At 46.2% G+C, this 17,536-nt stretch overlaps 1 protein-coding gene across 3 annotated transcripts in view; it reads right to left on the bottom strand.

Annotated features, from left to right (window-relative positions):
* Positions 1 to 14,065, bottom strand: part of CBFA2T3 (CBFA2/RUNX1 partner transcriptional co-repressor 3) — a 97,805-nt gene extending 83,740 nt beyond the window's left edge. For 2 of the 3 annotated variants that reach the window (XM_077451079.1, XM_077451082.1), the window contains exon 1: positions 13,729 to 14,065. The gene's annotated coding sequence lies outside the window, so the exon portion shown is untranslated. The remainder of the gene's footprint in view (positions 1 to 13,728) is intronic. The other variant, XM_077451075.1, reaches the window with a different exon arrangement.
* Between the last annotated feature and the right edge of the window lie 3,471 nt (positions 14,066 to 17,536).

The raw sequence follows: 17,536 nt of genomic DNA, 5'->3' as shown, positions 1-17,536 counted from the left end.
TCCGATTGGAACTTTTTCAGACTGAAAAGTTGAGAACCTGCTTTCAATCTTTTTGCTGGTCAGGAAACCCGCCAGCAAAAGTCTGATGGAGCGCACACACGGTCGGAAATTCTGACCAAAAGTTCTCGTTGGACTTTTGCTGTGTGTACGGGGCTTTATACATAAAGCTGGGGTTAAAAGTGAAAAAGTGTGTGTCACCAATGCAAAAATGATAATAATATTTCAAATTAAAATTAAAATGAAAATATGATCTGCTGCAGTTAAATGTCCTATACCAAAGGTTAGGAGAAGATGAATATTGCATGAAATGTAACTGCGCTGATTCAAAGGCGCTTATACAATATCACCACTAACACGGTGTCTGCAACATGTGCGCAAACCTCACAGCTATATACCTGTGAAGTGCAAAGTAACAAAAGTAACAAAATATCAATCTATATATCAATCTATAGTGCAAAATATCAAAACCCCCGGACAGGTTTTTTACAATGATCCCCAAAGTCCACTTCACTATTTTATCATTTAAATCCCATGTGCGTCGTGTGCGCCAATTCACCTCCGTGCTCTATAAAAAGCCTTCTTGTGCCACCACCACCTTCTGAAATGGGCACATAACCTAAAAAAACAACAACTTGTGCCTTTGGTTTGTATTGGGATAACTGCTCCGCTTTCCTGGCGTTTCTCCAACTAGGTTGCCACTAGTTACTCCTTATATCTCCATGTCAATCTTGATACCTCATAAGAAGGAAACATCCATCATTGCGCAACATGCGTGCGTTCCAAGCCTCGGTCAGGTACCTTGGAACGCATGCCGATCACCGGGAAGACGAATCGGCGGAGCTAAACCCAAAAAACACACCGCTGGAAAGACTCAGCGCCGGTCTAAAGGCACCTGAATTGGGAGTGAACATTTTATACATTTTGGATGTTTATCTTATTGGTTAAAATACATTTTATAAAAGCATGTTGTGCGACGATGGATGATTCTGATATTGTGCCCTCCTACCCCCTTTTATACTGTGCCCATTTGCATTCCGCCCTGTACTGTGCCCTTTTGTAAAATTGATTTTATTGAAAGTACTAATGAATCTATGTTTAACCACTTCAGCCCCGGCCTATAGTCATATGAAGCCCACAGATGGGATCTACCATCCTGGGTGGGCGTCATATGACGTCCTCTGATTGCCGGCTGCCTAGGGGGCACGCGGCATCACTTGTGACCCGGTGCGATGTTCGCTGGGCACCCGCGATTGCCCGGGAGCACAGCAGGAACGTGGTTCTGTGTATGTAAACACACAGATCCACGTCCATGTCAGTGGAGAGGAGACATGGTGTGTTCCCAGTACAGAGAAACACCGATCGGTCTCCTCCCCTTCTGAGTCCCCTCCCCCCACAGTTAGAATCACTCCTATAGGGAACATATTAACCCCTGCAGCGCCCCCTGGTGTTAACCCCTTCCTTGCCAGTCACATTTACACAGTAATCAGTGCAATTTTATAGCACCGATCGCTGTGTAAATGTGAATGGTCCCAAAAATGTGTCAAAAGTGTCCGATGTGTCCGTCATAATGTTGCAGTCACGGGAAAAAATCGCAGATCGCCGCCATTACTAGTAAAAAAAAAAAACAAAGCCATAAATCTATCCCCTATTTTGCAGATGCTCTAACTTTTGCGCAAACCAATCAATAATCGCTAATTGCGATTTTTTTTTTACCAAAAATATGTAGAAGAATACATATCGGCCTAAACTGAGGAAAAAATTATTATTTTTTTAAAAATATTGGATATTTATTATAGCAAAAAGTAAAAAATATTGCCTTTTTTTTTTTACAAAATTGTCGCTCTTTTTTTGTTTATAGCGCAAAAAATAAAAACCGCAGAGGTGATCAAATACCACCAAAATAAAGCTGTATTTGTGGGAAAAAAAGTATGTCAATTTTGTTTGGGTGCCACGTCGCCGCGGCCGCGCAATTGTCAGTTAAAGCGACGCAGTGCCGAATCGAAAAAAGTGCTCTGGTAAGGAAGGGGGTAAAATCCTCCGGGGCTGAAGTGGTTAATTCTATCAACTATTTATACTTTATTTCTTGAGGTAGGTGCGTAAATTGGGGCAAGCTGGTAGTGGCCCCAATGCATTACTTTGCCCAGGGGCCCATGATGCTATTAAGACGGCCTTGCTTTTATCTGCAGCAGATCATATTTTAATTTTAAATATTATTATAATTTTTGGTGCTGGTGACGCACTTTTTCACTTTTAACCCCAGCTTTATGTATAAAGCCCCCCGTAAACGCGATCGGAAATTCCGCCAGCAAAAGTCCTAAAAGAGCTTTCGTTCAGAAAAAATTCCGACCGTGTGTATACTCCATCGGACTTTTGCTGGTGGGTTTCCCGCCAGCAAACGATTGAGAGCAGGTTCTCAATTTTTCAGTCGGAAAAAGTTCCGATCGGAAACTCAGATCGTCTGTACCAATTCCGACGCGCAAAATTCCTACGCAATGCTCGGAAACAATTGGACGCATGGCTCGGAAGCATTGAACTTCATTTTCTCGGCTCGTCGTAGTGTTGTACGTCACACCGCGTCGAAAGTTCAGAGAACTTTTGTGTCGTGTGTATGCAAGACAAGCCTGAGCGGAATTCCGATGCTGCGGCCTCCTGTGTCACCCGGCTCATTCGTCCCAATATTTTGCTGCAACTCCTGAAGCACAACAAGAAGATGAAGAATCCTATCATCCTCAATGGGTCTGTTCACACCTAAGCGTTGCGCTGCGGGTCATTTGTCGCACGAAGCTTCTTTGGGGCAGAATTACGCATTTTTTTTTTTTGGCCCCGTAGAAAACGCACGTTCGCGCAAATCTTTCAGGTCGCCCTCAATCAAAGAACGAAAGGCAGGTGCAGCGCTCAGAAGATTGAACCCACAGGCGGGCGCTCTGGATGTCTTCCAACCATCACAGAAGCTTCAAAACCGAGTGAAGGAGCCGGGACTCCAAATCCGTATACGGTAAAAACTCGGATTGAGGGTAACTTGGTCTGAGAGCGTTTTGGAAGACAAGCAAAATTTTTTTAAATACATTTTGACTTGATATACAAGCGTAGGAGTGGGCAGCCTATTGCATTAGGGTGTGCCCCCAGAGGTTCAAACACAGAGCAACAGAGGCAGTGGATAGGGGTGCCCAGGGCCGTCTTTAATATAGATTGGACCCTGTGAAAAATTTTTCTTGCCCCCCCCCCCCCATGCAATTTCCCTCTCCACCTGCTCTGAGACATACAATAAAGAGCAGCTAGACTTAAAATCAGTTTTCTGTATCAGATCAGGCAGCAATTGCGATTGGTTGCCAGCAGTTACAGCATATTATTACTTCTTACTGACTGGTTGCTAGAGGTTACAGCACACATTACGGCTCACTGATTAGTTGCTAGAGGTTACAGCACATCATCTCCTCACGGCAGGGGGGCATGATATACATAGAAATGCCGCCTTTATTTACATATCAATGCAGCCAGCCGCAGCTATTTACTTAGTATTGTCGCCGCTATTTTCATATGAATGCCGGTTATTTACATGTAAACACGGGGTCTGCAGGTGAGTCACCTGCACACAACAATAGGGCAGAGCTGGGCAGCATTAGTACCAGCACTTCACACTGAGATATCAGGACACAGCACAGGAATAAAACTTCAAGGGACAAGGGAATTTAAACCTGGACAGTTGGCAAGTATGAGGCAGCCTAGTCCGGCACTTTGGACGCAAATGCTAGGTTCGGGAGCGCGCCCACAAGGTAACCCCCCCCCCGGGAGATCGCTCCTCCTCGGGGGATACAGTATATGATGTGGGGAGGAGCTGATAGCACCGCAGAGGGACCCCAGAAGAGGATGGTCCCGATCTGCCTCTTCTGCCCCCCCCCCCCCCGTAGCGCTGGTGGCTCCTCCCCGCATGGAGTGCCCACATTGGAGAAGCACTTCCTTGGTGGACACCTGTGTGGGCGGGCTTGTGAGTCCTGCTTCTGTGTCCATTCACACAGAATGCAGGATTCGGCCCCCAGCCCCCGGCACCTGCGTCATTGAATTTGCTTGAGAGCAGCGGGAGCCAATGTCTGCGCTGCTATCAATCTATCCAATCAGGACATGAGAGATACCAGCTAGAGCTGCTGTGCTCGTTCCCGGCTGGAGAAAGATGGGGTTCAGGTAAGTAAAAGGGGAGCTCGAGGGGGGGGGGGGAGGGGGCTGCAGCGCTACAGAATGTTTTTCAACCTTAGAATGCAAACCATGAATAGAACGCAACCCCTTTGAGTGATGAATGGACACAGGAACGATCAGTTTGTTCATTATTCAGAAAAGTAAGGTGGCGGCAAATGACACATTAAAGGACAGGCAGGCTGTGGGGGGGGGGGCATGTCAGCACAAGTCTGATCATTGGAGGACAGGCAGGCTGTGCAGGGGGGCGTGTCAGCACAAGTCTGGTCATTGGAGGACAGGCAGGCTGTGCAGGGGGGCGTGTCAGCACAAGTCTGGTCATTGGAGGACAGGCAGGCTGTGCAGGGGGGCGTGTCAGCACAAGTCTGATCATTGGAGGACAGGCAGGCTGTGCAGGGGGGCATGTCAGCACAAATCTGATGATTGGAGGACAGGCAGGCTCTGATGTTGGACAAGAAGGCCTGGCTCGCAGTTTTCCGCTCTAATTTATCCCATGTATCCCAGTCCCTGCAGTCACAATCATTTCAATTGGAAAGTAACGATTTAATTGGACGAAGCAGACACTGGGTGTGACCCACATGGCTGGGAACAGCGGCTGCGTTTGCGCATCACAACTGAAATGAGTGGGAGTGCGTGAATGGGGATGCATGGAACGCGACCCTCGCAGGGGTGTACGCTGCACCACGCCCCATGAGAACGAGGCACGGCGCTCACCATCGAGATCCAGCGGCGCTCAGGCCAGCGACGTTTTGCTGCGTCTGGCTACAAAGCAGCGGCTCCCGGGGGCCGGCAGGCGGAGTGATCAGCGATCCTGCCGCTGGCGGCTTTGTCTGTAGCAGCAGAATGAGCCGAGCGCAATGTCTGTATGAAAGCTCCGCACACTAATATAAATCATCGCCGGACTCGTCTTTACAGGAGGAGAGCGAAGAGCGGAGTTATGTAAGAGGAACGAGCGCAAACATTTCCGAGGAAAAACCGCCAAGAGTGAGGCAAGCGCCGAACCTGATGTAACGCGACTTCTCCATCACCGCGCCGCAATCTCCCCATCATCAGAAAGAGTTACAGCAACTTCTACACACAGGAAGTGCGATGTGCAAACTACAAACAATCCATCTAAAGCAGAATTAACCCCTTCAATCCCGGCAACTCCTCCCCCCCCTCTGCCCGCCCAGGACAATTTTCAGTGTTCAGTGTCATCACACTTTGAATAACAATTGCACGGTCATGCTACATTTATACGTTTTTCACACTTATAGAACTTTCTTTTGGGGGGGGGGGGGGGGGGTATTTTTTGCTAAACAAACTAAAAAAAAGAAAAAAACATTTTTCATAGTTTGTTATTAAATTTTGCAAACAGGTAACTTTTCTCCTTCACTGATGAGTGCTGATGAGGTGGCACTGATGAGGCAACATTGATGGGCACTGATAGGCTGCACTGATGGGCACTGATAGGTGGCACTGATGGGCACTGATAGATGGCACTGATGAGCACTGACATGCTGCACTGATGAGGTGGCACTGATAGGTGGCACTGATGAGGCATCATTGATGGACACTGATAAGCGGCACTGATAGGTGGCACTGATTGGCACTGATAGGTGGCACTGATGAGCACTGACATGTTGAACTGATGGGCACTGATAGGCTGCACCGATGGGCACCAATAGGTGGCACTGATGGGCACTGATTGGCGGCGCTGATGAGCACTAATGAGGCGGCACTGATAGGTGGCACTGATGAGGCAACATAGATGGGCACTGATAGTTGGCACTGATGGGCACTGATGAGGCGGCACTGAGGCAGCGCTAATGGGCACTGATAGGTGGCACTAATGGGCACTGATGTGGAGGCACTCATAGGTAGCACTGATGGGCACTGATAAGTGGCACTGATGAGGAAGCACTGACGGGCACTGATGAGGCAACACTGATGAGGCAACGCAGACGGGCACTGATAGTTGGCACTGATGGGCACTGATAAGGCGGCACAAAGGCAGCGCTAATGGGCACTGATAGGTGGCACTAATGGGCACTGATGAGGAGGCACTCATAGGCAGCACTGATGGGCACTGATGAGGAAGCACTGATGGGCACTAATGAGGCAACATTGATGGGCACTGATTGGCAGCACTATTGGACACTGATTGGCAGCACTGGTTGGCACTGTTGGGACTGCACTGATAATCAGTGCCGATGTCCCGGGTTATCGGCTCTCCTCTCCCCTTCTCACGCTGCCAGTGTGACGAAAGAAAAGCCGATAACCGGCTTGTGTTTACATCTGTGATCCGCTGTCATTGGACACAGCTGATCACGTGGTAAAGGGCTGCTGTGATTGGCCCTTTACCCCGATCTGTGATCAGCTGAGTCCAAAGAGCTCAGTGATCACAGAGCGGACCACCCGCGCACCCGGCAGCGCGATCACAGGAGGCCATCCATGTACGCCCTCCCAGCAAAGTAAGCCTGTGCTGAAGCCGTCTTTTGGCTAGAACGCGGGGCGTAAACTGGATAAACCCCAAAACAAACATATATGTACATATTGCAGACTACCAATTCTTAGATGTGACGGCTGCATTAGTGTTCTTTTTTAGGCTCTCTTTCTTTTATTTTCACCTGGTGATCCTGCCAGAAAGTCTGTTGTTTTTAAACAGAACAAGCTGTCCTGCAGATGTAGCCGTTAGAGGGCTGCAATAAACTATTTACCACTGACAGGGGTTCTTACAATGATCAGCTTTTATTTATTATTATGTTATTATGTAAAACCTTTATTCCAAAAGTGTGAGCTGGAGTTTGGCTTTGATTTGTTAGTGTATCTAAATATGCTAACCCATCTAACACCCCCCCCCCCCCCCCAGACTGACAATGCTGCTGTTCTCCTTCATCCAGAGTGGGGGCGCTCTAATACAGGAGGTGTGTTACTGGCCAGATCACCAGGTGAAAACACAAGGGGGGAAAAATCTTGGGTATAATACTTAACTATACACAGAGACAGATAAATCTTATACTTCATTGGGGTGTTTTATATGGTTTAGTTATGAGCGGGGTAACCCGCGGTTTGGGTGCCAAGGTAAGCGGGTGAAGAAAATGGAATGAAGTTTGTTACATATGATGGAGATTGTAGAGTGATGAATCCTCGAGTGAAGAGCGAGTGAAGAGCGAGTGAAGAGCGCACCTCATCAGAGTACTGCTGCTCATTCACTATCTAAGCGGCCATTCTCATCCTCCTTAACTGGAAGAACCAACAAAACGACTTTCCGGTCCCAGAGAATCCCGGATAATAATTACCACATCTACACCTCATGGGCCATTACTGGTCACAGGCAGCGCTCTCCAAACTGCGGCCCGGGGGCCAGATGCAGCCCTTTGCTTGCTTTTATCCAGACCTTGGGGCCCCGTTCCACTGACACCAATGATGGGGCACTATTCCTCCAACTGACACCAATTATGGGGCACTATTCCTCCCACTGACACCAATGATGGGGCACTATTTCTCCCACTGATGCCAATGATGGGGCACTATTCCTCCCACTGACACCAATGATGGGGCACTATTCCTCCCACTGACACCAATGATGGGGCACTAGTCCTCCCACTGATACCAATGATGGGGCACTATTTCTCCCACTGATGCCAATGATGGGGCACTATTCCTCCCACTGACACCAATGATGGGGCACTATTCCTCCCACTGACACCAATGATGGGGCACTAGTCCTCCCACTGATACCAATGATGGGGCACTATTTCTCCCACTGATGCCAATGATGGGGCACTATTCCTCCCACTGATACCAATGATGGGGCACTATTCCTCCCACTGATGCCAATGATGGGGCACTATTCCTCCCACTGACACCAATGATGGGGCATTATTCCTCCCACTGACTCCAATGATGGGGCACTATTCCTCCCACTGATGCCAATGATGGGGCACTATTCCTCCCACTGACACCAATGATGGGGCATTACTCCTCCCACTGACTCCAATGATGGGGCACTATTCCTTCCACTGACACCAATGATGGGGCACTATTCCTCCCACTGACTCCAATGATGGGGCACTATTTCTCCCACTGACACCAATGATGGGGCACTATTCCTTCCACTGACACCAACGAGGGGGCATTATTTATTTGAATTGACACCAGGGCACTTTCTTGCCCCACTGGCCACAGATCTGCTCCTCTAAAGCTTGAAGGACAATAAAGTGGTCCTTTGCTTAGAACGTTTGGAGACCCCTGGTCAGTGGGATGAATGCTCCTTACATTTGTGGTCATTGGGATTCCCCCACTTACAAATAGCTGGAAAGGTCGTTGGTGTCAGTGGGAACCTATCTGAGAGGCAGAAATTGCTCAAGGAACCCCTACAACCTCTGGAGGAACCCCATGGCACCAAGGAATGAGAATGAGAAAGGCTGGTCTAGATACATTGTGGGGGGGGGGGGTCCTAGACCAGGCACTATGGATTCACTGCCGTGTAGCCTGCAGAGAGGTCCGGTACCCTTAGATGTGACCCTAACAAGCCCAAACAACCCCCCTCCCACCCCCACCCCAGGCATCACACCGGGCAGGTGACGCCTTTATGGCCAGTCTTATCCATCCCAGTTTTGCACCAAACTGACGGCTCTGGGTAAAAACAAGGTGGCGATCGAACCACACAGATCTTCTCTAGGCACTTCCAACATGTGCGGTGCATTTTTTTTTTTCTCAACAAGAAGTCAAGCGCTCAACTGCGCATGCTCAGCAAATGCTTATCAAGTAACAAGCTACAGTGCAGCAAGTCCCAGCAGGATTGAGGGTGGACAGATGTCTCAGAGCCTGGCGTGTCTAGGGAGTCATCTGTCCATCTACAGCCAACCTTCAGCATTATCTTTTTCCTTGGCTTCCTTTCCTTTGCTATTTGAATCTCTAGTATTCCGCAGAGCAAAATTCCAAATAATAGCGACTTCTGTAAGATTTGCCCATTGCTTTTAGTTGGCCGCGTGCCTCAAGAATCGAACTATGTATCCCATGCCACATCCCAAAAAACGTGCCTCTTCCCTACAATATTATACATATTGCAACAATGTATTGATTTGTTATTATTAATATCATTAGTCATTACTATTATTATTCAAAACTCACTTGCAGCAGATTATATGCATATTGCAACAATGTATTAAATTGTTTTTATTATTATTAGTCAATACTCTCTTGCAGCATATAATATGCAAGTTATAACAATGTATTGAATTATTATTATCATTACTATTATTATTATTATTCAAAACTCTCTTGCAGCATATTATATGCAACAATGTATTAAATTGTTATTATTATTATCATTACTATTATTATTATTACTAATATTATTATTCAAAACTCACTTGCAGCATATTATATGCATTTTGCAACAATGTATTAAATTGTTATTATTATTATTATTATTACTATTATTATTATTCAGAACTCACTTGCAGCATATTCTATGCATATTGCAACAATGTATTAAATTGTTATTATTATTACTATTATTATTATTCAAAACTCTCTTGCAGTATATTATATGCATATTGCAACAATTTATTGAATTGTTATTATTATTCAAAATTATATATACATATATATATATATATATATATATATATATATATATATATATATATATAAAAAATTATATATATTATATTATTATTATTCAAAATTATATATATATATATATATATATATATATATATATATATATATATAAAATTATATATTTTATATTATTGTTATTCAAAAATATTATTCACTTGCAGCATATTATATGCATATTGCAACAATGTATTAAATTGTTATTATTATTACTATTATTATTATTCAAAACTCTCTTGCAGCATATTATATGCATATTGCAACAATTTATTGAATTGTTATTATTATTCAAAATTATATATATATATATATATATATATATATATATATATATATATATATATATATATATATATATATATATATATATATATATACATATATATATAGAATTATATATATTATATTATTATTATTCAAAAAATATATATATATATATATTATTATTACATTGTTATTATTATTAGTCAATACTCTCTTGCAGCATATAACATGCAAGTTGTAACATTGTATTGAATTTATACTATTATCATCATTACTATTATTATTATTATAATTATTATTATTCAAAACGCTCTTGCAGCATATTATATGCAACAATGTATTAAATTACTATTATTATTAGTATTAATATTCTTCGATACTCTCTCACAGCATAGTATTGCCTAATACTATAAATTATCATGCAATAAATTAAAATTAATTAAAAGTGTTAAAATAATCTGCTTTATCCGGTTAGGCGATGCCAAGATTAATACTGGTATGTACAAAGTTGGGTGACCCAGAGAAACCCCTCCCCCCCCCCCCCTGTCACCAGATAACGGGAGGTAAGACAATGACATTTAATTGCCAGCTGCTTGTCAGGGGACATTGCCCTTTGCATGTTGCCCTTTGCATGTTGCCCTTTGCATGTTGCCCTTTGCATGTTGCCCTTTGCCGTACGAAAGAAGATGGAGAGATTTTTAATTATAAATATTAAAAACTGAAGTATATAACGGGAACCCCCCCGTTTGGGATATTTACATCTCATCCTTTGTAAAAGGTTACGGATGCGCAGACTCACGGACTGTAAGCTGAGTAAAGACGGCGATATAATTGACGATGATAAATAAACATTATTAATAGGTATTTACTAAGAGGGAGGAATTTCTTCACAGAAGGCAGAAAAAGTGAAACAAAATTGCCCAATAGTTCTCCCAGGGATGTCGGCTTTTGAGGAGCGGCCGGCGTCCCCCCCCCCCCTGCGTACGACGCAGCCCGATGAGAGCGGCCAGGTGGCAGGGATGGCTCCTCGCCTTGACGGCCGGCTCCGTAACACTCTGCGTGACAGACGGATTCCGCAAACAATACCCGGCCAGCGCTAAGAAGATTACACGGTGTATTGTTACAGAGCTTACTAAACACGACATGAATTGCCAAACCAATAATCTGGATCTGGTGCCATTCGCCGGTAGATCGTTACCGGAGTTCACGAAACAAGCCTCTTTTGTCAATGCCAAAGCTCAATCTGATTGCTAGCTCTGCAGGCAAATTTTTTTTTTTTTTTTCCTGTATCTTTTTTTTTTTTTTTTCTTCTTTCCATTTTCCTGTCAAGCCAAACGCAGGCAGAGATCAAACCCCACCGGAATAACCGGCTTTCCTAATAAAATAAATCACAATTCTGCCAAGTGACGGCGATGAGACCGGCGGAGACTGGGTTGGGAAATTGCATCCTCTCGCCACACAGAGGAGTTCTCGTCTTATTTTATTATTATATTCTGATGTTTGTGTTATAGTTCTAGCAAATAAAAAACATCAAAACACACCAACACCCCCCCCCCCCCAACCCCGCTCCCCCACCCCCCACCCCCCATACACACAAACATTGACCTGCCATGGTCTGCAATGCCAGAAAGATATCCGACAACAAATAAGATGGAAGAACCTCTTCCCTTCCGAAGAATCCACAAAAATCTCACTTCATCGCCCCCAAAAACAGCCAAAAACACCATAAAAAGTCACACAAAAGGAAACTCTGAGATTTCTTCCTCTAGTCACCCAACAGATAACAAAATAATAACATTAATAGGACACCGAGGATGGACGGGGAGCCGCTGACAGGAGATAAATCTTTACTGGAAAACTAGAGGTGGAAATATGGATTCTGTACACGGAACTTCCAGAAGAAGCCGAAAAAAGAGCTTAACAAACATGGCTGAATAACAGAAAGAGGCAAGGGTCAATGGCAGGATAGGCAATGGCAGGATAGGCAATGGCAGGATGGTCAATGGCAGGATAGGCAATGGCAGGATGGTCAATGGCAGGATAGGCAATGGCAGGATGGTCAATGGCAGGATGGTCAATGGCAGGATAGGCAATTGCAGGATGGGCAATGGCAGGATAGTCAGTGGCAGAATGGTCAATGGCAGGATGGTCAATGGCAGGATAGGCAATGGCAGGATGGTCAATGGCAGGATGGGCAATGGCAGGATAGGCAATGGCAGGATGGGCAATGGCAGGATAGGCAATTGCAGGATGGGCAATGGCAGGATAGGCAATGGCAGGATGGTCAATGGCAGGATAGGCAATGGCAGGATGGGCAATGGCAGGATAGGCAATGGCAGGATGGGCAATGGCAGGATGATCAATGGCAGGATGGTCAATGGCAGGATAGGCAATGGCAGGATGGTCAATGGCAGGATAGGCAATGGCAGGATAGGCAATGGAAGGATAGTCACTGGAAGGATGGTCAATGGCAGGATAGGCAATGGAAGGATAGTCATTGGCAGGATGGTCAATGGCAAGATAGGCAATGGCAGGATAGTCAATGGCAGAGTATTCAATGTCAGAATAGGCAATGGAAGTATAGTCATTGGCAGGATAGGCAATGGCAGGATGGGCAATGGAAGGATAGTCATTGGCAGCATGGTCAATGGCAGGATAGGCAATGACAGTTTAGTCAATGGGCAGGATGGGCAATGGAAGGATAGTCATTGGCAGGATGGTCAATATTAGGATAGGCAATGGCAGAGTAATCAATGGCAGGATAGGCAATGGAAGTATAGTCATTGGCAGGATAGGCAATGGCAGAATGGGCAATGGAAGGATAGTCATTGGCAGGATGGGCAATGGCAGTTTAGTCAATGGCAGGATGGGCAATGGAAGGATAGTCATTGACAGGATGGTCAATGGCAGGATAGGCAATGGTAGGATGGTCAAAGGCAGGATAGTGAATGACAGGATTGCCATTAAAAAAATCCCAAAAAAGACCGACAGAGTACATAGAAAAGAGAGAAATGAAGAGATGTAAGGATCTGATATAAATGGACAGAGATAGATAGATAGATAGATAGATAGATAGATAGATAGATAGATAGATAGATAGATAGATAGATAGAGCAACTATGGCTTGCAACTAGATAGAGGCAAGGTTCAGCAGTAAAAAAAGCAATGGTAGGATAGTCAATGACAGGATACTCAATGGTAGGATAGTAAATCAAAAATCCCAAAAAAAGACAAACAGAGAATGTAGAGAGAAAGAGATGAAGAGATGGAAATATCAGATATCAGAAATAGACAGAAAGATAAACAATCATGGCTTGAAACCGGATAGAAGCGATCAGTAGTAGGATAGTAAATAAAAAAAAACCAAAAACACCAACAAGAGAACATAGAGAGAGAGATGGAAAGATCCGATAGAGAGATAGATAGATAGATAGATAGATAGATAGATAGATAGATAGATAGATAGATAGATATATATAGATAGATAGATAGATAGATAGATAGATAGATAGATAGATAGATAAACTAGCATAAGACGATAGAGGTAGGTGAGTAGATGGATAGGTCGGTAGGTCGGTCATTGGATAGACAGTCAGATCCCCATCTATGGAAGGACAGACAGTGGGGTACAGGGGGCCCCCGGTGATGGGGGTCCCAGTGACTTACCTCGGGTCAGGAAGGAGTTGCAGCTCAGTGGTGCAGACTGGTCCAGGTGGAGGTAGGTAGTCCAGGTAGGTAGACCATGTCACATGCTCCGGTAATGTCCCCGGCTCCGGGGCTCCAGTCTCTCCCTCCCCTCCCCCCAGTTGGCGGTGCCGATGTCCCGGTACTCCTCCTCCGCCGGCTCCCAGCCTGACACTGCCGCTGCTGCTCTGTCTGCTCGGGGATGGAGGCAGCGCCACTACCACAGGCGGCCTGCAGGGGGAGCCGGACTGCCGTCTGTACAGCGCTGAGCCCGACCACACTCCAACAAAGCCTGGACCTGGGTGACAAGGCACTGATGGAAGCTGACTGTTCAGTATATGGAGGGGGGTGGGCTGGTCCTGGGTGACAAGGCACTGATGGAAGCTGACTGTTCAGTATATGGAGGGGGGTGGGCTGGTCCTGGGTGACAAGGCACTGATGGAAGCTGACTGTTCTGTATATGGAGGGGGTGGGGTGGACCTGGGTGACAAGACACTGATGGAAGCTGACTGTTCTGTATATGGAGGGGGGTGGGCTGGTCCTGGGTGACAAGGCACTGATGGAAGCTGACTCTTCTGTATATGGAGGGGGGTGGGCTGGTCCTGGGTGACAAGGCACTGATGGAAGCTGACTCTTCTGTATATGGAGGGGGGTGGGCTGGTCCTGGGTGACAAGGCACTGATGGAAGCTGACTGTTCTGTATATGGAGGGGGGTGGGCTGGTCCTGGGTGACAAGGCACTGATGGAAGCTGACTCTTCTGTATATGGAGGGGGGTGGGCTGGTCCTGGGTGACAAGGCACTGATGGAAGCTGACTCTTCTGTACATGGAGGGGGGTGGGCTGGTCCTGGGTGACAAGGCACTGATGGAAGCTAACTGTTCTGTATATGGAGGGGGGTGGGCTGGTCCTGGGTGACAAGGCATTGATGGAAGCTGACTGTTCTGTATATGGAGGGGGTGGGGTGGTCCTGGGTGACAAGGCACTGATGGAAGCTTTTATTAATAATTCTCCATATACAGAGCAGTCAGCTTCCATCAGTGCCTTCTCACCCAGGACCAGCCCATCCCCCTCCATATACAGAACAGTCAGCTTCCATCAGTGCCTTGTCATTCAGGACCAGCCCACCCCCTTCAGTGATAATACTATACACTGTCACTGTACTAATGACATTGGCTGGGAAGGGGGGGGGGGTAACATCAGCAATGGTCAAAGGGTTAACTGAGTGCCTAGTAATGTGCGGCTTTTACTACGACTCCATTCACACCTTAGCACTCTGGAGTGCGGGTGAAATCGCAGCGAGTCTGCCCACAATTCCAGAATAGCGGCAAAATGCGGAAGACGGTTGTAATGTTATTATTTCTTAATGGCACCCAGAACACGGGCGATTTTGCCGTGATTGTTGACACCAATCAGTGCCCATCAGTGATGCCAATCAGTGCCTGCTCATCAGTGCTGTCTCTCAGTGCCTATCAGTGACGCCAGTCAGTGCCACCTCTCAGTGCTCATCAGTGCTGCCTCTCAGTGCCCATCAGTAACACCAGTCAGTGCCCATCAGTGACACCAATCAGTGCCTGCTCATCATTGCCGCCTATTAGTGCCACCTAATCAGCGCCCATCAGGGCAGCCTATCAGTTCCCATCAGTACCACATATCAGTGCCCTTCAGCATAGGGGAAAAATGACTTAGTTACTAAATTTACTGACAGAGACTAAGAAAAACTTTTATTTTTTTTCAGAATTTTTGGTCTTTTTTAGTTTGTTTAGCAAAAAATACAGGATAACATGCCGGCGCTTGCCCGTAGGGGGCGTGCAGCGCGGCGATCGTGAGTGCGGCATGCCAATCTGACATGCCGCATCTCCGATTGTGATAAGGAGCCTCTGTTTGACCAATCACAGCTGATCATTTTGTGAACCAGGAAGTGCCGGCAAACGGGCATTCCTCGGTTTGCGCTGACAGGGAGAGCCGATCGCCCCCCCCCCCCCCAGATGTGCCAATCACATGCCAATAAGTGCCCAGCAGTGTCCCCATAATAAACGACTGCCAGCGCCCACCACAGTGCCCATCACAGTGCCAAGCAGAGCCCACCACAGTGCCAATCAGTGCCCACCACATTGCCAAGCAGAGCCTACCACCGTGCCAATTACTGCCCACTATAGTGCCAATCAGTGCTCAGCAGTAACACCTGTCAGTAACACATCAGTACCTCATCATCGGTGCTGCCCATCAGTGCCACCTGTCAGTGCCAATCAGTACCACCTATCAGTGCCCATCAGTGCTGCCTGTCAGTGCCCATCAGTGCCACCTATCAGTGCCCATAAGTGCCGCCTATCAGTGCTGCATATCAGAGCCACCTATTCATGCCAATCAGTGCCCATCATTTCTACAAATCAGTGCCCATCAGTGCTGCCTATCAGTGCCCATCAGTGATGCATATCAGTGCCGCCTATTGGTGCCCATCAGTGCTGCATATCAGTGCCCATCATTTCTACAAATCAGTGTCCATCAGTGTTGTATATCAGTGCCGCCTCTGGGTGCCCATCAGTGCCGCCTATCAGTGCCCGTCAGTGAAGGGGAAAACTAAATTTTATGACAGAAACTGAGAAAAACTTTATTTTTTTCAAAAATTTTGGTATTTTTTAGTTTGTTTAGCAAAAAATAAAAACCCCCCAGAGGTGATCATATACCACCAAAAGAAATCTCTATTTGTGGGAAGAAAATGATAAAAATGTAGTTTGGGTACAGTGTGGCATGACCGCGCAATTGTCATTCAAAGTGCAACCGTGCTGAAAGCTGGAAGTTGTCCTGGGCAGGAAGGGGGGGGGGGGGGGTAGTGCCGGGTATTGAAGGGGTTAAATTCAGTACTTTAGCAATCGTGTAACAATTGTAAATTCATCCGAATTTTAATTGGTAACGAAGCGAACGGCACATGTCTATATAATGTAACCTGGTTTTCTCTGCCAGGGGGGAAGAGGTTAATCGCGTGTGATGTCTGTCCCCTGGTGTCACCCCCGGGAGGAATAACCTATCACAGTCAGTCGTTAGCGGCTCCCTATCTATCTGCTGCCTCTCCGTGTGGCGGCAATTACCGGCACTCAGAAGACAATGTGGCCTCTGATTGGGTGACGGATGGCCTCCGCCCTCAGATCTGTCATATCCCAGCACACACACAGCTTGCTTCCCTTGTTAATTAACAATATGCTGATGGCTGCTCTGACCCCGGCGGGAGCACAAGGGTTAATTTCCTGGGCAATTTTATTCTGCCAGTGGCTGTGAGGAACCCATCCCAGGGCACCTGTCATGCCTACGCCCAATGCCCCCATCCAACCACGTCTCCAGGCTTCATTTTGGTTGAAAAATACATAAAAAAAGAAAAAGAAATAAAATGGTGCAGCGCTATCGATACATCAACTCATTTATCATAAGTATTTGTTACCAATAATAATCACAAAACATGCAAAAACAAAAACGCCCCAAGTGCAAACGTCTCTACGCTTCTTCCGTTATACACAACAATGTTCACATAGAGAAACGAACACTGCCGGTATTCGGCCCAAGCAAGCCATATCGACTCTGCACTTTCCTCCATGCACGCTAACTTCATTCAAAAGGCTCCACCCCTAAGTGTTTCGTCACAGGGACATGTGACTTTCTCAGGGGGATCCCCTGAGGAAATCACATGCCCTTGGGAGCCCCCTGAGGAAGTCAACTGTACCTGTGAGGAAGCGCATAGATGGAGACCTTTGGATGACGTCATCGCGCATGGAGGAAAACCAGGAAGCGCGGTATCTAT

The sequence above is a fragment of the Lithobates pipiens genome, unplaced genomic scaffold (assembly GCF_037356315.1).
Source record: "Lithobates pipiens isolate NorthernLeopardFrog02 unplaced genomic scaffold, aLitPip1_a1.2 Scaffold_10, whole genome shotgun sequence".
NCBI lineage: Eukaryota > Metazoa > Chordata > Amphibia > Anura > Ranidae > Lithobates > Lithobates pipiens.
The sequence above is the reverse complement of the archived record's forward strand: the minus strand, read 5'-3'. Positions and strand labels throughout refer to the sequence as shown.